The 22,389-nt window shown below is 32.4% G+C and overlaps 1 non-coding gene across 1 annotated transcript; it reads right to left on the bottom strand.

Annotated features, from left to right (window-relative positions):
• Positions 1 to 22,019: 22,019 nt before the first annotated feature.
• Positions 22,020 to 22,188, bottom strand: LOC115833203. The gene has a single exon (XR_004028647.1). It is a non-coding gene; the product is annotated as a U1 spliceosomal RNA (small nuclear RNA).
• Positions 22,189 to 22,389: the final 201 nt, after the last annotated feature.

Raw genomic sequence — 22,389 nt, 5'->3', positions numbered from 1 at the left:
CTGTAACAATTTCCTGCAAAACATTGGATTTAATATGAATTTAACAAATCAGTAAATTTGTGTACACTGGTGTAGATTGTATTCCTAGTAGTTTTAAACTGCTCCCATCAATAGAAATATATATTCTTAACAAAGCACAAACTTTTTTCTTCTATACAGTAAGTAAAATTTTAACCGTATTTACATAGGTAGATTTACAGTTTATATGTATTTACAGTGATATATATATATATTCTGGTGTGTGTGTTTTTACTTAGAATTACCCTAAATAATGAAAGTTAACTGGCATTTTTCTTTTCCACTTTCAAACAGCTTTTTGTCTTGTCTTGAACTTGAATTTAGAAATGGCAGAATCTCAATAGAGGTAGAGGGTAATTTCCCACAAGACCTGGCTAATTTATAGCTTTCAACACACCAATGACCTCTGCAATTTGGCAGTTGCTTCATTAATTCCTCTACACCTGCTCCATTTATCTTATTAAAAAAAAGACAGATAAAAGGCACAATTCTCTTTCACTGCAGCCATTGTGAAGACCAGTTCTTCTTGTCTTTCTGAAGCAAATTGTAACCAGCCTTATGAAGAACGAAAAGACAGCAGTGTCAGATGGATGTTACCAGTTTGTCACTGAGATGGAGAAGCCTTTGAAAGGCCACATAGTTCTTGGAAGAACTTTTTTCTAGCCTTTGAAACGTTATGCCTTTCCAGAAAGACTGTAGTTCTCAACAGGGACTGCCATTTCATTCACACAATTTTAGAATTAAAAAAAAATTTAAAAATAGAGATTTTTAAATAATGTTTTCTCATACATAATAATAAATTGTATAGGCACCTTGATGATTATCTATATGTCTATCTATCTATCTAAAATAGGTAACCTAAACATAGTTTTAGATTACTTATATTTTATATATCTATAATACCAAGCAATTTATTTCCATAAAATATTAGCTGCAATTTCAATACTTGTAGTAGGATGAAAAACATACTTTCTACCAATAAGGGATTAGATTAATTAAAAACAAAACATTTTTCTGTCAAATTTAGTGAACAATTTATTTAGCTAGTTGACTGTGCAAACATTTTTTTCCTTATGGTATTTTTTGTAGTTATTTCTATCTTCATAGACTGTAGATTCCAAGAAAATAAATTTGCGATTTGTGCTTTTGATCCTCTTTTATGAAAAACAGCTTGAATTATTGGTGTCTAGTAGGCGAGAAGGGCATTTTGAAAAATAATTAAAATATTTATCAAACTGCACTTTAAAAACTTTTACTAATTTGCATTTATTGTCATATATTAAAAGTGGATAAAAACTTAACTCATATATACATTTCCTCTCTGATATTCTTATTTATTTAGTATAGATCATTGAGAATTGGTGATCATTACAGACTATAAGTAGCTAATTCTTTGATAAGGTTTCCATGCCAATGTTGCCAGGAAAAAAAAGATTAACTTACGAAGAAGCTATCTGCTTTCTTGTGTTACCAGAATATAGTATGCATCAAGCTCACAAATTCATTCCACTGCTATCAGCAGACACTGAATAAGAAAATTTCAGTAAGTCACATCACATCCATAATCATTAAAACAGGAATAATTAAGAACACATCCTCCAAATTGATACACCATTGAGATTTCTGTATATTTTAGTCTATATTACTCAGTTATAAGCATCATAAAAACATAAATAACATGTTTCAGATGCTACTAAACATTGCTTATGAGATTTTAAAAATAATTCATAAGTTTTAGTAAATAACTTAGGAAAAGTTTTAAACATATATGCATGTCAATAATGCATTACTCTACTGTCTATTAATACAATTTCCTAATTTAAATTAAAATACACTATTAATTGTGGTGGATATCAACAGAAATAGAAACAAAGACGGAGAATACTTCTTTCATATGCAAAGTATAATAAGACATTGATACAACTATTGGCAAGATAGTGTTTCATTTTATGATTTAGATAAATCATTTTATTATTAAGGAAATTGTAATTTATATAAATGGAAACCGGTTGATGGGCAAATTGTCTTTTTCTGTGTGAGACTAGATGCTTTTTCAGAAATAATTACCATCAAATGATTGCTTTTGAAATAATTAAAATTTCAAATAGTTATTTCCAAATGTATGGAGGTTCTATTAAAATGTTCTTAAAATACTTTTTGCCATGTCTAGAGGTTACTTTAGGTGTAGTGATTGTATAAAGAGAAATAATATCCAAAACAAATAGCTGAACTAGTGGACAGGAATGAAGACTAGAATCTTGAATTTAGAACAAGGGTGAGACTCTTGGCAGATAAGTTATCTATTGCTGTATAATAAATTATCCTACAATTTAATGGCTTGATGTCTAGAAGACATAGCACATTGACAATTCTCTCTCTTTTTTTTTTTGAGACCAAGTCTCACTCTGTTGCCCAGGGCGGAGTGCAGTGGTGCAATCTCGGCTCACTGCAACCTCCACCTCCCTGGTTCAAGGGATTCTCCTGCTTCAGCCTCCCGAGTAGGGGAGGCTACAGATGCACGCCACCATGCCTGGCTAATAATTCTTTTTAAAATTGACTTAACACTTTTGGAAACTTTGTGTTTCCATGTTGAATTTAAAGTCTGCTTGTTTTAATTTTTGTTAAGATAATTGAATGTGATTTTTTTCTCCTTCTATTTCATTTAATTTGTTTCTGCTTTCATGATGGTTACCTTCCTTACATGTTTTGAATGTTTTAATGTAACAGTTCACTTTCTGCTAGGATTCTCTTCCCGAAGGTTTGCCAGTGAGATGGCACAAACACTTTCCATGACTTGGCTCTTCATTGTTCACAGCTCTTAAGCTGATTTTGTGTCAGCAGCTAAGCTCTGGGCTCTGAATCATACACTCAGTTCATTTTCAGCCTTGAATTAAGAGACAAAGATCCAATTTTAGATTTTGTAGTAACTGTTTTTACCTAAAATTGTGAGGAATCAGCTTATTTCCAAATTCGGACATAGGTGAGTACAATTGTCACAGCCACCTAGAAACAGATCTAGGACCCTGTTTATCAGGATGATTAGAATTGGACCACAAAGATTCTCTGCTCAGTGAGTTGTAATACTTTAGGCTTTGTTCCTCATGAGTTTTCCCTTTGTGGACAACGGAAATAATATATATATATCTGTATATCTATCTATCTATCTATCTATCTATCTATCTATCTATCTATCTATCATCTATCTAATCTATCTACCTATCTGTGTTCTAACTTTTCAATGCATTTTCTCAGAAGGTAGAGGATATTCTCTTTGAAGAGGGTTCATAAAAGGTCTTGTAATAAAGCAGTCACTTGATGTGAGTACCCATTCATTTATTACTAGATAAATATTTGTGAGCTTACGATAGGCTTGGTGCAAGTGTAACAAACACTGGTTAGGAAATTCTTTACTTTAAAAATTCTTTAGTTCAATTTTTCCAGAAGTAAACAGTAGTTTTCCAATGCATCTTTGGAAACAAATCTGTTGAAGACAATAAAAATTACAATACAATTCAGATGGCTAAATTAGGCTTAAATAATAGATTACTTACTGTCATATTGTTTTTTGTTTTTCATGTAATAGGGATTGATTCATAAATATGTAAATCAGAAACTTAATGGAAGTTATTTAAGTAGTTTAGAAAAGGAATAATGAGACGTTTCCATTTATTGGAAAATGAAAAAAATTTTCTAGGAGCCAAGATAATTGAGACCTTAAAAATTCTTACTCAAATATATTTGTTGCATTATGAATCATGGGAAATTATTGGCATCAACTAAACTAGGTTCAATGATAGCTTATACAGTTAGGTTATGGAACTATATGTTACTCATAAATAGCCTAATGATAAAAATGATTGAAGAAAAAACTTGAGTAGATTATACGTTAAAGTGCCTCATGGATGGCTGCCAACATTTTCAGATTTCATTTCTATATAGTACAATAATTTAATGAGATCTATAAATATTACAAAACATTTTCATGGGGAAAATGTATCTAATGTTCTAAAGTTCAAAATATCAGTGATAGAATAGAAGATTCTAATACATGAAATGTTCAGCAAGTTCATGAACTTAAATGAATTCTTTTTGAAGCTAAAATACAGAAAGTAAAGTAAAAACGGTATTCTGCTGAGTTATTTTTCCTTCATTATAGTAGCAATTGTTCTATAGATTTTAGTCACAAGTTTTAAGTTAGTGTTATAAAATGCTTATTAAAATATTATACATTTAAATAGCAAATTAGGAAACATTTTAATACATAGAATGATGAAAGAGCTAATTTACTTAATATCAATAATAAGAACACTTACACACTGTTGGTGGTAGTGTAAATTCATTCAACCATTGTGGAAGACAGTATAATCATTCCTCAAAGACTTAAAGACAGAAATATCATTCAACTCAGCAAACCCATTACTGGGTATATACCCAAAGTAACATAAATCATTCTATTATAAAGACATATGCATGCAAATGTTCATTGCATCATTATTTACAATAACAAAGACATGGAACTAACATAAATGTCCATCAGTGCTAGACTGGATAAAGAAAATATGGTACATACACAACGTAGGATACTATGCAGTCATAAAAAAGAAAGAAATCCTTGGCAGGCATATGGATGGGGCTGGAGGCCATTCTCCTCAGCAAGCTACCACAGAACAGAAAACCAAATACTGAATGTTTTCACTTATAAGTGAGAGCTAAGTGATGAGAATACATGGACACATAGAGGGGAACAACACACACTGAGGCCTCCCAGAGAGTGGAGGGTGGAAGGAGGGAGAGGATCAGGAAAAATAACAAATGGGTACTAGGTTTAATACCGGGGACACAAAATAATCTGTACAGTGAACCCTGACAGAAGTTTACCTATGTAACAAACCAAACAAACGAATGCACTGCTAAACTTAAAAGAAAAACTAAAAAAAAAAAGAAAAAAGAGAAATAAATGTCAATCTAAACAAACTATAGAAAAATATAAGAGCTTTTTTTCACAAAAAAAAAGGCTGAGGCAATTTATAAATATGTCTCCAGCTCCATTAGTAATTTAAGAATCATTGAATTTAAATTACAATTAGTAGGTATTAGGAGTTTTAAGACTACTTTAGATAAAGAAAACTCCTAGTCTTCTTACAGTTTCTGAAATTTTGTTGTATAAACTAGAATAATTATTAATTTCTAAAATATTAACTTTATTGCTGTTAAAGTTGTGGGTTGTAGATTAAAGAAAAATACAAAGTGACTTGCAAGCTTCTCTCTCCTCAATGTCGTCCTTGGGACAGTTCTTTAAAACAAGCATGAGTTTACAGTGCAGGCCAGTCTACTCAGTTTGTGTCTTCTTTGCTCAACAGAGCAAAAACATACATAGAAATATTGTGAATGTTTTCTAGATTACATCCACTCAGCCAACCTACAGGGACTAACATCAACATGAATGTGCTTCGGAACAATTGCTTCTCAAGGAATCTGAGTAAAATAAATGTGTCACTGTCATATGTGCCAAAAAATAAAAGTTGATAATGCATGATGCAGGGGGAAACAAAATGTACTCTTATGCATTTCTGATAAGTGTAATACCTATTTGGGGGTAATATTTATAGTATCAAACTCAAATATGAATGTATTCAATGACACTGATTATCCCACCAATAGATTATGTATGTGCTTATCCATTAGGTATGCAATTCTTTTGGACAAAATGCTTGAGCTTGCTTTTTAAAAAAACCAAACCTTTAGAATACGCTTTGATAGAGATAATTAATTGTCTCAATCAAATTGTCTCTAATTGTTACAAAGAGAGACAATTAATATATATTTAAGTATAAAATTGTACTTTCTATCATTGGTCCGGGATTGACAAACACGTCTTAATAGCTAACTTTACAAAAATGTCCTTTATAGCATTGTTTGCCTATTTCAATTTTTCTTATTTTTATACACAGTTAAGTAGTTTCAGGTACATACCAACTTCTGCCCATTTGGACTATTTGATATATAAAGTTTTTATTCAAGTAATTTCAAAGACTTCACATTTGGTTTATTATGGAAACCAAAATAATAAAATGTAGTTAACAGAATGAGATCCAATGAGTAGTTTAAGAGTTTCAGAATCAATAAAAAAAAATCAGTCCATTGAAGCATACTGTGAATTCTAGAATTTTGACTTTAACTTGTGCTACACTCTTATCTTTGTAAGTATCCAGCTGAGCTGATCAGAGGACAAACTTTAAAAATGGCTGTACATTCAGATAAACTCCACAGGGAAGGAAGATTGTGAAAAGTGATTTCCTAATGTTCGAACTTTGAGACATACATATAAAATTGTGTGAAATGTGACTATCCAGAATATCCAAAAACCTTTAAATTCTATAAAGGTCTTCTGCTTATTTATGAAAAATGCAAAAATATATGGCTAAGAAACAAATTTCGACCTTAATAAAAAGTTTCACTAATTTTCAGAAAATTTCTCTTCTTTTGCAACCAAGAACGTCAAAAATTGTGCCAAATATTAGAAAAAAAATTTGAATTACAACCAAGACATACTAATGTATTCCATTATTCAGTTATCTTTTTTAAAAGTATTGTTACTTAAAATTACCAATGCATAATTGTTCTCTCTTTAAAGTGCAGTAATAATGAGAAAAAAATCAATCCCTATTTATTCTCATTTTCTCACCTATGTTGTCTCTTTTACTAGTCCCATCACTCCCATTTCCTCTATAAATATTATACACCTCTCGTGATACCCTTTCAATTCACCAGTACTCCTTAAGTTCAATCTACATAATTAACTATTTTTCTATTATTCTACTTTTTCTATTTAGATTGTATAATTGTTCAAAATTGTTGCTGCCTTTCCCTGTGGTAGAAATTTATATCTATACCCCATGGGCATATGGTGTGACCATATGAGTTATAGTAAATAGGCTTTAATCTATTTGAAGCACTAAAATTTGAGTTATTTCACACTTTATGTATCTGTTTTAATTTTTACATTTAAGGCATTTGGATTAAATAACATTTTCTTTTGAGACCATAAAAGGTAAAATATTTTCTTAAAAGACACTCAGCAAAAATGGGCAAATTCTAAGAAAAACACAGTTTTAATAAAAAATATATTTCTATATCTGAAACTACAACTTCAATGTCCGAAATAAAAATTAGTACTTTAGATAAGGCTGATTGGAGGAAAACAATTATGGATAAAAAAGGAAACCATAAGGACAGGGCCGGTAATTGGTTGGATGAAATAAAACTAAAACCTGGTTCTTGTACCCAATTTCAGTAAGTACATGGCTTCAATCATAACATAAATATATTCACTAAATGATAGAATACAGTTATAAATTGTGAATGACCAGTTTCAAAGGAGAGTGGATAATGTAAAATATCTTTTACAGCCTTATGCAATTTAAACATACAAAGACATGTATTACTGTATCATTCCAATACATGAGTAAATTTAAGTTTCCAGGGAGACAAACTTGTGAAGATTCATCCTAGCTTCAAGGCATGTATTCATTACGTTTTGATGCCAACTGTCCTTACCTTCAATTTCATGAAGGAACCACTAACAAAAACAGTGGATGTTTTGTTACAACAGAATTCTTTATGATTTTGGAATAAATGAAAAAAACATTGCTAAGAAATGATTGATCTACAATGTTGGAAAAATCAATGTGTTTATTTGTTCCTCAGTTTTGCCATGGGAGAAAATGTGTTGGACTTTGTAAGATTATGATTTAGCAGAAGTTCACTTAAAGGAGACAGCAAGAACAAAATACAAAGCATGTGAAGTAGTAGTTTTACTAGATAACGTTTGTACCTCTCTGATATCTTGTTTGTTTTATCTAAATCTACCAATATGGACTACATATTTAATAGTTTCTTCTTTTTAGAACAGTTTGAAATAGAAAAAAACTAATGAAAATGAAATTTACAAGTGGATAAATTCAAAAGTTATATGCAAAATTAAATTTATTATTTTTCAAGTTGATAAGGTAATTCTTTGCAAATTTGGGTACAAAATTGTAAATTCTAAATAGAAGTACATAACAGAAATCCAAGAAAGTTACAGTCATATTTTCATTATGACTTAAACATATGTAAATTAAGTCTGTTGCAATTAACTCGTGTGTCTTATGTTTTATGTTAATAACAATGCATACACACACCGACTCACACACTCACCGCATCGAAGTCAGGTTCCGTAAGTGCTAAATAAAAACTGGCAGTGACACTCAATGTGATTTAGAGATGACTAAATATTGTAATACTTCAAATTCAACTAGAAATATAAAAATATACGTTTTTAAGTGAAGAAACATTTAGAATAGATATAGATCATTGTATAAGAAGACATGGATAATGATAATGTCAAATTAACACGAGATTAATAATTTCAAAAAAACAATACCACAAAACCATATTTCTGCCAGAGCATTTAGAACTTACAAATGTATATCTTAATTATAAGAATTTACTTCTTCAGAATTTTTTTTTACACCGAATGCCTTGAATTTTTGTCATATTTTTATTTTTTTCTGTTTGGATTTCCTTACCTGGGTTTAGCCAAAAGACAGAAGACATTTTAATAAAAATATAAAACAATTGACTGTAAACTGCCTACTTTTTTCTTGTTCTCTTAGAGTTGCTTACTTTGGGAGGTATTTCCCAGAGTTGTTTGTTTAATGTATGTAATTCACAGTGTGGAGATGTTTAAATGCTTGCCTTTTTTTTTTTTTTGAATTTTTGATGCTTAGTGGAAAATAAATCACATAGAATTGTTTTCCAAAACCAATCTAATCAAGTTACTCTATCTCAGACTTTCCACGTTTTCTTTGTACTTAGAAGAGGAAAAAAAAGGAAAAGATATTTAAAAATCTGGGTCGGGCGCGGTGGCTAACGCCTGTAATCCCAGCATTTTGGGAGGCCGAGGTGGGCAGATCACTTGAGGTCAGGAGTTCGAGACCAGCCTGTCCAAAATGATGAAACTCCTTCTCTTCTAAAATACAAAAATTAGCTGTGCAAAACTTGTGCCAAATATTAGAAAAAAATAGAGTGGTGGCACATGCCTGTAATCCCAGCTAGGCTTACGCAGGAGAATTGCATGAAGCCAAGAGACACAGGTCAAAGTGAGCTGAGATCACGCTACTGCACTCCAGCCTGGGTGACAGAGCGAGACTCCATCTCAAAAAATAAAAATAAAAATAAATTTAAAAACTAAAAATCTGTAGGGAATCACTGAAAAACTTTCTGTAAATTTGTCTTTCCATTAGACACAATTATCTTCACAAAACTGAAATAGCAATGCTCCATTGATCTTTATGCACAGCCTTGCATAATGACTCTATAGCTTCATGACTAAAATAGCAGCCATAGAATTAAGAGAAATTCTACATTAGTCTGTGAGAGATGATAATTATACATTTAGTTTAATTGGATATATAAATTTTTAATTGACTTTAACAAGTAAACAACATTCTTTAAAATAAATTGTTTGATGTGAATACAGAAATACTATCCTTGATTAGCAATACTTGTATTCTGTTCATTGCCTGGTTTTATGAAACTGACCAATATACTAATGTGGCTCTATATAAAGCTCTGTTTAAATTATTTTTTCTTTTATTGTAATGGTTCATTTATCCTTATGGACTGCCTACAGATTCTTCAGACCAATAGTTAGCAAGGTACCAGCAGTCAGAGAAATGCATTGGACCATCACAATACTACTCACTTACCCCTTGCCCACAATCTCACAGTAGTTTTTAAATCTCTTTCGTTGATTTACAACTCTGGTAAACAAAGTCTAGAAAGTAGTGTCATAGTTTATAAGCTCACCTCTTAGAAGAAAGTTATTTTTTATTGACATATTTGGCCTCTAGTTCAGATACACTGTGATGACAATTTGACTACATTGTTCATAAGACAAAGAACAATGAGCGTGCTTTAACTGAAGATGCTGGTTAGAGTAATTTATTCCCCTCTCTGCCTATTTGGCATACAGAAAACCATAGGAAAATGTGCTACCAAGTACAGGAAACAAAAGCTGTGTACTAAAGGCTATAGACAGATAGGTAGATAGATAGATGATAGATAGATAGATATGTCATTTAATATTAACTCCAGGCATATGATATGATTATAGTTGTGATCTTTATTTTAGAAAAGAGAAAACTGTCAGGTGAGGGAATACCTAGTACCACAGAACTAGTCAGTGACAAGGTCAAAGTTCAATTTCATAAAGAATTAAGCAATTAAGTAGTTATCAAGTATCTATATACTTATTAAGAATATATAATATATTTGGACAAGGTCTAAGTTCAGTTTCACAAAGAATCAAGCAATTAGTTAATTATTAAGTATATGTATACTTAATATATATGCTTAAGTATGATGTTAGCTGTGGGCTTGTCATATGATATTTATTGTGTTTAGCACCATTCTTTCTAAAGCTATTTTGTTGAGAGGTTTTATGATAAAAAAATACTACATTTTGTCAAACATTTTTTCTCTATCTGTTGCAATGATCATATGAGTTTGTCCTTTATCCTGTTAATGTGGTGGTTAATGGATCTGCTTATTTTGAACTATCTTGGATCCCAGGGCTAAATTCCACTTGATCATGGTGAATGATCCTTGAAATGTAATGTGAATATGGTTTGCTGGTATTTTGTGAAGGATTTTTGCATCTATGTTCATCAGTAATGTTGACCTGTACTTTCTCTTTTTTTTGTAGTGCCTTATATATTATTAATAATCATGTCTCATGTTTTGTTTTTCATTTTACATATTTATTTGAGTCTTCTTTCTTTTTTAGTCTAGCTAAAGGTTTGCCAATTTTGTTTAACTTTTCAAAAAAGCAATTCTTAGTTTATCTTTTCTATTATTTTTCTAGTCTCTATTTTATTTATTTGTCCTCTGATCTTTGTTATTTTCTCTCTCTTGCTAACTTTATATTTAGTTTGTCCTTGTTTTACTAATCCTTAAGGTGTAACGTTAGGCTGTTTATTTCAGATTTTATTCTTTTTTGATGTAGGCATTCAGTGCTGTAAACATCCCTCATAGAATGGCTTTGGCTGTGAGAAATTTTCTAAATCTCATGTAAAGTAGTTACATAACATCTGGCAAAAACATCATTCTTGATTATGAATTATTAAAAATATTACTCTAAATGACAGAAATGAAATGAAATACTTGTAATTTCTGTCTTTATTCAATATTTTATTCTAGGTTTTACTAAGAAGTATAAAATAAGAAAATAAAATAACAATACAAGGAACACAAAAGGAGTACTAAGCCTATTATAATTTAACACAAAGTGATTGTGAATATATAGATACAAAAAAAAAACCCACACAACTAAACCCGACATATACCCAATTAAAAACCAGTGAATTAAAGGAGTTCCCTGAGATAAAAATCAAATTTTAAAAGTAAACGATATTCTATATACCAATAAAAACTTAAGATGTCAAAATGATGGCATTTGAAATAGCATAAAAATCAATACCCATAAATCTAATGAAAACTGTGCGGTACTTCCATTATGAAGATATAAAAAAATTAAAGAAATTAAAGGAGGTGTAAATAATAGAGGAAAATAAGGTGTTCATAAATAGAAGAAACTCAACTTTTTAAAAATATATTTTTTTCGAACAGACATGTAGACCCTTATTATAAACCAATCAAAAGCTTAGTAGTTATTTTGGAGGAAATGGACAAGCTGATGCAAAATCGTAAGTGGAAATGCAAAGGGAAATAACAACCGAGATGAGCTGGTTTTTGAAGTAGAAACAATTAGAAGATTTATAATACCAGATATTAATAGTAAATAGCTATAGTTGTAATAAAAATGTGCTACTCATGCAAGGGTAAACTAATAACTAAATGAAACAGAATAAAGTTTAGAAATAGAAACACATATGCATGGACATGAGTTATAACAAAGTAGGCATTACAAATCAGTGGGGAAAGAGTCAGGTGAATTTCTCAACTAAGAAAACAATATTCACTCTTCCTGCAAAAAGAAATCAGTTCTGAGTGGAATGAGTATAACATACTTATTGTGGCCAGGCACAGTGACTCACACCTGTATTCCCAACACCTTGAGAGGCTGAGGCAGGAGGATCTCTTGAGGCTATGAGTTTGAGACCATCACGGGCAACATAGCAAGATCCTGTTTCTAAAATAATATGGAAAAAAATTAGTTGGACATGGTGGAATGCATCTGTAATCCAGGCCACTTAGGAGGCTGGGGTGGGAGGATCACGTAAGGCCCGGAGTTTGAGGCTGCAGTGAGCTAGGATCACACCACTGCACTCCAGCCTGCGTGACACAGCAAGACCCTGTGTCTTAAAAAATTAATTAATTGAATAATTTAAATATCCATCAAAATATTAACTTTAAAATTGTACATTCTCCAGCAGAAAGCTTAGAGTATCTTCTTAAACTATGAGAAGTAAAAAATTATGAGCAAAACAAATTAATAAACTGAATTATTAAAATTAAGAGTGTATGTATATCAAACACCTTTTAAGGGGATTAAAAATGCTATGAACAAAGTGGGAAAAGTTAGCTTTAACATATACAATCAATCTCCATTATCTATAATGTGTAATGACTCTAAAATTCAACAAGGAAAATAGAGAATTAGGAAATGTGCAAAACCTTTGAATGGCATTTCCTTCCCCAACGAACAGATATCTAACAATAAACACATGAGAAGTGCTTACCTCTTTAACATGTAGGGGGATGCAAAATGAAACCTCAATGCTATATAACTACATGCCAACTAGAATGATTAAATATAAAATGGCTTACAATGAAACTTCTACACTCTACAACATAGATTAGTCCCACAGATTATTGAAAAAAATAAACCAAACAAAATAATGGTATGCAGTGTATGTTTTTATTCAAAAAATATAAGTGATGTGAACCAATGGTGCTATGTCAGTGTAACAATTAAATGATTGTTGGGGGGTTGGATATTTCTGGGAGATAAAGGAGAGTGCCTCTTGGATATTTTTAATGTTCTATTTTTTTACCTAGAGCTTTGCATGAAATCATCTCCTTGCTCTACATGGTAGTGTTTATTTAGTGCCAGTTCATTACATTGTAAACTTGCAATTTGTATACTTTTAAAATACGCATATTTTACATTATTAAAAATTTATATAAAAGAAATCTATTGAGGTGAGTTTGTAAACTTTTTATACGGTTCTGTCACTTGTTGCATATATTTTTGAGCACATTTTTAACAAGAATAAATAATTTTTGTTATATATGTCCTTTAGTTAACCGAATTATTATCTGAGGACCCTATTTATCCTCAATAATACTCCTGGTTTCAGTAAATTTCACCTGATATTAACAGCTATATTAAATTATTAGTATTTTCCTGATTTTATTTTTTTCAAATTTTTACTTTCCGTCTTTCTGTATCCTTATATTTTATGTGAATCTCTTATAAATAGAATATATATTTATATTAAACCCAACATAGATTTTTTGTTTCAACTCAATTTTGCAGTTTCTGCTTTTCACTGGACAATTAAGTCCATTTATATATTTATGATTATCGCTATACTTGAAATATTTATATTGCACTTTCCTTGCATGTCTCTGCAGATGATGTTGAACCTTGTGTAGATTCCCTTAGATCCTTTTTAGCTCTTGTGTTTTCCCTTGGATTTAGCAATAGCCTGCATCTGCAGCTTGTTTGAAGGACTATGTTTGGAGGACTATGCTCAGGCCATTGGAGCACACTCTGCCTGCTGTTGCAGAGCTTGGAGCACCTGGGAATTACTGAAATGTAACTTACAACCCCAGAGCTCTCGTGAAAGATTACATTGAAGATACCGTTAATAAGGCTTTACTTGAAATCAGATCTTTGCTTGGTTTCCTTCCTTTTTCTGTCTTGCTTCCCCCATTTACTTACAGCGTTCCTTTGATATTTAGAATATCACTTACACAGGAATATTCATCGTAAGATCAGCTTCTGTGCAACTGGACCTAAGAAAATCACTTATGTTCCTTTCTTATTTCCTCCTCTCCTTCATTCTTTTTGACTGAGGGTTTTTGTTTTGTTTTGCCTTATTTGGGTTGGTTTGTTTTCAAAATGTGTTTTTCTCATTCCTTGGTTTGGAAAGAATATACTCCACTTCTCATTTTTTAGTGGTAACCCAAAATACCAAACTGATTGCCTAGTCTTACAAAATCTAATATTAAAACATATCTTTGTCCATTTCTTATATGATAAAAGAAAGAAAAAAACAAACAAACAAAAAACCTTACAGGCCCAGCACGGTGGCTTGCACCTGTAATCCCAGCACTTTGGGAGGCCGAGGCAGGTAGATCACGAGATCAGGAGTTCAAGACCATCCTGGCTAACATGGTGAAACCCTGTCTATACTAAAAATACAAAAAATTAGCCGGCCATGGTGGCGGGCACCTGTAATTCCAGCTACTCGGGAGGCTGAGGCAGGAGAATTGCTTGAACCCTGGAGGTGAGGGTCGCAGTGAGCCGCGATCTCACTACTGCACTCCAGCCTGGGCGACAGAGTAGGACTCCATCTCAAAAAGAAGAAAAAGATAAATAAAAAAATTTTACAAAGGGTAATATCAGGCACCACACTCACACCTTCAAGTAAGTTTTAAATTTTTTTTAATTTCCATTTTATTTTTACTGTCTCTAAATAGTAATGCAGTATTAATATTTGCAATAGTCAACCTCTGGATTTCTTCACATGGTTTTCAATTTCTCTTCTCAGTAATGTTTATTGTTCAATTTTGTATCCTCCTTTTATTAATCTTTTTCACTAAAAGACATCCTTTAAAAATTGTTTTTGTGAGACATTTTGTGAGTATTGTCTCTATCATCCCCCTTTGCTGAATGAGCAACTTTATTTTCTGTTTTGATCCCTGACTGAGGAGATAGATTTCAAGATCACAAGTTTTATGGAAGTGTCTGATTTTGAATGCACAAGCTTGTGTGAAGTTTAGTTCTTGTCAACCTAAAACCAAGCCACTAAGAGCTAATAGATCTGCAAATCATATTAGGACTAGTGAGGTAACAATGTTTGCTTACCACTTTGTTAATATTGCTTTTTTTCTTTTTGTCTTAAGGAGATGTTTCTGTGTTTTCACATTTGTGTGCATGTTAGAGTAATTATAGGTGTATTTTTTTCACGAACCATGTGTACATAGGTACCTAATGATTGCCTTTGTTCGTATCTGTGGCATGATTCTCAAGAAGCCTCACAGTCGCATTGTCGTTATTTTAACAAATTTACCACAGTCTGTGTTCTTGCCACCTGTCCTAACATTTTAGCAGCACCAAAGTGTCACAGTCTTTTCTAAGGGACAAAATCAAAACTATGATAACAGAATGCTTTTTCAAAAAATATTTTTACTGTGAGAAGTAAAGTTCACTGGCACAGCCAATCTCACATGTATATGACGAGCTTATCCGCTTCCTAAAAGGAGCAATAAGTTGCTTGGTATGTATGTATGTAAGCAAATTGAGTTAGCCTGTTTTCATATTTAGTGGCGGAGGCTAAGTCACATAAATGCATGCGTATCCTTCATAGGGTATGGCCAGCTAGTGATGCCAATTTGTTTGTCAATAGATTGAATTATCCTTTTAAAAAGGTCCTCTTAAATGAATGTTAACAATGCTCATTCTTTTCCATGATTTTCTGGTTGAATAGTTCCCCTACCCCACCATATATATTTCTGTTTTATATATTTGTTTCAGATTAGGACCCAGCACAGTTGCCTGGAAATTGTTTTATTTTAAAACATATATATTTTTAATCCAACTAAATATATTAATTTAAAAATTCAACTCTCAGGAAAAAATTCACATTTTTATTTTATCATTCTAGAGAATATACTTTATAAAAATTATTTTCTTGCCCAGAAAGAACTGTCTAAATCTTTACATTTCTTATTGTGTATAGGTACTAAAGAAAAAGCAACTAGAACTAATTTAATGCCAATGATTTTCTGCATAGCAAAGTTATTTCATAGTACCTCCTTTAATCATTACTACATACAAATATTTGTAAATTATTTTTACTTTAGAAATTAAACCATTCTCTAAGAGGCAAGAGTTCTGTGATCAAATCAGCAAGTGTCATATGATCAAATGTAAAATGTTACTACAACTCATGCATGCAGAACACTAAGCAGACTATAGAGTTCATAAGAAGTTTAAATGGGTATTTCAAACATTCATCATAGCATTGCTGCTATTAAGAACTATCAGCAATAATATTAGCTACCCCACATATTAAAAAACTATCAATTAGTGAAAACCCAAACACTGATAATTACTTCATTATCACTTTCATAGAAGATGTGCTTATTTGAAACATGGCATTGTTTTAGGACAACTGAAGGAAAACTGATTTACTGTATCATTATGTTTTGTGAGGCATTTGCCATAATGGAATAAAATGAATGTTTCTGGGTCATAATATACTGTTTCAAATTAATAGTTACCTAACCACACAGCAAAAATAGATAAACGGCAAAGATAAAATTTACAGCTGTGTCATAAAAATTTTTAATTTCAGGATTTAATTACAGTTTACACTGCACTTTGGAAAACTTTGAGTTAAAGGGTTACAATTTTTCTTCTTTAACAAGAGAGGTGACCTCAGCCTTCACTAAGTGCTTAGTGCAAACATTTAGCACAGCAAAATTGCAATAGCTTCCCAGGAGAAAATGAACTGGCATTGATGCCAATGCCCTTTATAAAAAAGGAACTTCAAAACACATTTTACTTTACTAAAAGAATGAAGATAGAACTGATTAACTCCAAACTAATCAAAAGAGTTGGCCAAAACACTAAGCAATATAATCTCAAAGGTTTTTTTAAACAAAAGTAATCAAGAATCTGTATCATGCTAATGACTTTTATCATAAGGCTCTGAAATCTCTGTACACTTAGTCAAAGGTGTTATTTCAAGATATAGGTTGTCCTTAGTCTCTATTGTACTATGTACTTGCCTTACACAATGATACTGGTATGGAGTTCTAAAGATTTTTTTCAAAAGTTCTCAGCTTTAGAATTTCAGAGGATATAAAGGACTTTAAGTTCTTTTTTAAAAAAGAGTAGCAAAATAACAAAGTTCTATATAATCATACATGTGCATTTATTTATTTCTTTATTCATATATTGATACATGTGATTTGATAAAAGATCATAGGACAAAATAAAAATTAAGCAAGATCAGTACCAATAAATAAGTTGAAATTATTTAGTGCTTTTAAGAGCCTCTTGAGGCTGGACGCGGTGGATCAAGCCTGTAATCCCAGCACTTTGAGAGGCCCAGGCAGGCGGATCACTTGAGGTCAGGAGTTCGAGACCAGCCTGGCCAACATAGTGAAACCCTGTCTCTAATAAGAATTAGCAGGGCAGGCATGATAACGGGCACCTGTAATCCCAGCTACTCTGGAGGTTGATGAGGGAGAATTGCTTGAACCGGGGAGATGGAGATTGCTGTGAGTGGGGATCGCACCACTGCACTCCAGCCTAGGTGACAGCGAGATTCCGTCAAAAAAAAAAAAAAAGCCTCTTGCATTCACAATATAAAGTGTTCAGAATAGGTAGATCAATTTCTAGTGCAATATTTTTCTAAATATCATCATATTCCTTAATGGTTACATCATAGTAACTCTCATATAACTAAATTTGATCCATATTGTACATTTAATAAAGAATTTCACAGAACAGATAGATGCATCCAAATGTAAGCTTCTAGTTTCCAACTGAAATGTTTTTAAAGAAAGTTAATATGAGCGTTTGTTTTAAAATGGTCATGCTAAGTAGCCTAAAGCCATTCATGTCTTTGGTTATTGTGAGGAAGGAGAAGGGAGAGGAGGAGGAGGAGACAAGGACTAGGATCAAGATGAGGATTTTTGTGACAAACAAACGTGTCTGACTCTCTCAACCCCAGCTTCAAAATTGTAAGAAGATACATTGTATTGGCAGAGGTTAGAGAAAGTATATTCTACTTTTTTTTTTTTTTTTTTGAGACGGAGTCTCGCTCTGTCTCCCAGGCTGGAGTGCAGTGGCGCGATTTCGGCTCAGTGCAAGCTCCGCCTCCCGGGTTCACGCCATTCTCCTGTGTCAGCCTCCCGCGTAGCTGGGACTACAGGCGCCCGCCACCGCGCCCAGCTAATCTTTTTGTGTTTTTAGTAGAGACGGGGTTTCACCGTGTTAGCCAGGATAGTCTTGATCTCCTGACCTCGTGATCCGCCCGCCTCGGCCTCCCAAAGTGCTGGGATTACAGGCGTGAGTCACCACGCCCGGCCTTATCTTTATGTTTTATTGTTTGTTTTGTTTTGCTTCTTTAGAGTTAAATTGCTCCTTTCTCTCCATTCCCAAAGTGGAAGTGTAGATGACTGATTTTCAATCCTTCATCTTTTTTAATATATGCATGTAATGCTATAAATTTCTTCCTAAGCACTACTTTTGCTAAATCCTAGAAGTCTTGATACATTTTTATTATTTTTTAATAGTTTGAAATATTTTTAAATTTCTCTTGAGACATTTTTGATCCATGTATTATATAGCAGTGTGTTCTTTAATCTCCAAATATTTGGTGATTTTCCAGCTATCTTTCTATAATTGATTGCTAGTTTAATTCCACTTTGGTCTCAGAACATACTTTGTGTAATTTTCATTCCTCGATTGTTTTAAGGTGTTTTATGGTCCACAATATGGTCTATCTTGCTGATTGTTCCATGTGAAATTGAGAAGAATGTGTATTTTATTGTTGTTGAATGAAATACTCTTTTCAATGTCAATTGGGTGAAGTTAATTGATGATGCTGTTCAGGTCAACTACTATTCTTATTTTCTACTTGCTTAATCAATCAGTTGCTGAGAGAGGTATTGAAGTCTCAAATAATGATAATTAGTTTGTCAATTTCTCATTGTAGTTTTGTCCGATTTTATCTCATATAATTTGATACTCTGTTGTTAGGTACATGTACCTTCAGGATTTGTTACAGTATTCTTGAAAAACTGACCCATTTATCATGACATAACAGCCCTCTTTGTCACTGTTAATTTTTCGTATTGTAAACTCTACTGTGTCTGAATTTAAGAAAGCAACCATAGGATTATTTTTATTAATGTTAGGGTTGTATATCCATCTCCACCTTTTTATGTTTACTCTACCTGAGCCTTTACTTTATAGTAGGTTCCCTATAGAAAACATCTAGATGGGTCTATGTGTGTGTGTATATATATATATATATATATATATATATATATATATATCTCAAACCTCTCTTTGTAGTCATCTGGAGATATAAATCTCTAGACTACTAGACAACCACTGTATCTGCATCTTCTCTCTCTTCTTTATTTCCAATATTTCTATTCAGTTAGATGTACAGTCTATTTTCTGCAGATATTTCTTCCCAGTGTGGGTCCCTGTCATCTTGGAAAGGTGTTTTTGTTGGTTATTTTGAGAATTTGCAGCATCTCCCCATGTAGTACTCTCCAAACTTTCTATGGTAATTTTGGCATCATTTACACACTGCAATCTGTGTGATCTTTTTTCTGCTTTGGTTTTCTTTTTAAAATCTACTTTCTGAATCCTCCACTTTTATTTCTTGTGTATGTGCGTGGGGAATGACTAAGGACCTGTAGGCAATTTCTTGATTTTCTTTAAGTTCGGAACCAGCACAATAGCTTTTTCTTATTTTGTGTTCCCCTACACAGTTGTTAATCTTGACTAAGCCTTTCTTATGTCAGGATCTAAACCTATGTTAATTTAGTGATTTTACTTACAAGTTATTGAATTAATATTTCTTTTTTATTTTTATTTATTTATTTATTTATTTTGAGACGGAGTCTCGCTGTGTCGCCCAGGCTGGAGTGCAGTGGCCCGATCTCGCCTTGCTGCAACCTCTGCCTCCCAGGTTCAAGTGATTTTCCTGCCTCAGCCTCTCTAGTAGCTGGGACTACAGGAGCACGCTGCCACACCCGGCCAATTTTTGTATTTTTGGTAGAGATGGGGTTTCACCATATTGGTCAGGCTGGTCTCAAACTCCTGACCTCGTGATCCGCCCGCCTCGGCCATCCAAAGTGCTGGGATTATAGGCATGAGCCACCGCGCCCGGCCCATTATTGAAGTTTTTGTGCACATTCCTTGGAATTTTATGCATATACAATCATATCATTACCAAATAGGGCAGTTTTATTTTTTTATTTTCAATCAATGGGAAAGATACTATGTCAGGACAATGTTGAATAAGAAATGATAACAGATATCCTTGCCTTATTCTTGATCTAAGAAAATATAGTTATTAATCATTAAATATAACAGCTATAGGTTTCCTTTTATCAAGTTGAGGAGGTTTTTCTCTTTCTAATTTTTTCAGTTGATAAAATTATGTAATTTTTTATTCTAATTTATTAATAAAGTGGATTATATTGACTGATTTTAAATACTAAACCAGCCTTGCATCTCTGGAATAAAAGCCCCTGGTCACAGCCTATAATCAATTTCATATTTATATTTTATTTGCTATATATTTTCTTAAGGATGTTTGCACCTATGTCATGAGGAAGCCTTGTCTGTAGTTTTCCTTTTTTGTACTGCCTGCATTTGATTTTAATATGTGGGTAATACTGGATTCATAAAATGAGTTGTAAATTGTTCTTTCTTCATTCATTTTCTAGAAGAATGGATAAAATCAGTGTTAATTTTTCTCTAAGCTTTAAAATAATTCTCTGGTACAACCATTAGTAACTGGAGATATATTTGGGGAAGAAATTTTGAAGTACAATTTATTTAATTGCTACAAGGGAATTTAAATTATTTATATTGGTTGAGTCTTGGTAGCTTGTACTTTTTAATAAATTGATTATCCTCTCAGTGGCTGAATTTATGTCTGTAGACTTGTTCTTAGTGTTCCCTTCCTATCTGTTTACTTGTGTTACATCTGCATTTACATATACATCATATATCTATGTATTATCTATATAGAGAAAGGTAAGTATATTAGGCCCCCAAAATCACTAAGCTAAGCAGAAAATTCAAGTTGGGAACTGATTAGGACAAAGCTGCCTCTCATTCTATTTAAAGTTATCTCTCTGCTCACTGAGATAAATACATATATGATTGCCTCCTTTGGAAAGGCTAACCAGAAACTCAAAAAAATGTAACCACTTGTCTCTCATTTATCTGTGACCTGGAAGCCCCTCCTTGCTTCTTTCTGCCTTTGCTTTGAGTTGTTTTGAATTGTTTTAAGTTGTCCCACCTTTCCAGACTGAACCAGTGTACTTCCTACATATATTCATTCGTGTCTCATTCTTCTTACATACTTCTGACATATATTGATTGGTGTCTTATGTCCCCCTAAAATGTGTAAAACCAAGCTGTGCCCCGACCACCCTGGACACATGTCCTCAGGATTTCCTGAGGCTGTGTCACGGGCATGTGTCCTCAACCTTGGCAAAATAAACTTTCTACATTAATGAAGACCTGTCTCAAAGTTTCTGGGTCTACATATATATATACACATATATGCATATATGTGTGTATATATATACATATACGTGTATTTATAGACCTATATACATACATATATAGACATATATGTATATATATAGACCTATATACATACATATATAGACATATATGTATATATATAGACCTATATACATACATATATAGACATATATGTATATATATAGACCTATATACATACATATATATAGACCTATATACATACATATATATAAAATTCTGTGTCACTTGTGCTAAAATCTTGTCAGCTGTGTTGATCTTTTTAAAAAATTCACTCCTTGCTTTATTGATTTTTCTGTTTTCTTTTTTCAATTTCATTTATTTCTGTTATTATCTTTATTATTTCCTTCATTCCTCTTGCATTGGGCTTATTTTCTTCTTTTTTCACTATTTTTTAACTTAAAAAAATGAAAAAAATAAAATAAAAAGCCAGAGGAAGGTATTAATGCAGTCCCCCGCTACTACAAATTATGCAGTCCAGGTTTCCACATGTGGGGACATCACAGAGGTGAGCACATCTGGAATGCAATGGATGGAAAAGCCTTGCCCTGGGGAAACCACCCTTGTGATTATGATATCTCCTCTGCCATGTTAAGTGTATATTTTTTTCCATAGTTTCTTAAACTGCAAGCTTAGATGGTTGATTCATGATTTTTCCACCTTTGTGATGTAAGCGTTTAGTGCTATAAATTTCCTTCTCATCACTGCTTTACCCGCATCTCAGAAAGTTTGCTGTATTCTCTTTTTATTTTCATTTACCTGAACATATTTTTTGTTCTTTGTAAGACTTTTTTAATCTC

This window comes from Nomascus leucogenys, chromosome 25, assembly GCF_006542625.1.
Source record: "Nomascus leucogenys isolate Asia chromosome 25, Asia_NLE_v1, whole genome shotgun sequence".
Lineage (NCBI taxonomy): Eukaryota > Metazoa > Chordata > Mammalia > Primates > Hylobatidae > Nomascus > Nomascus leucogenys.
The sequence above is the reverse complement of the archived record's forward strand: the minus strand, read 5'-3'. Positions and strand labels throughout refer to the sequence as shown.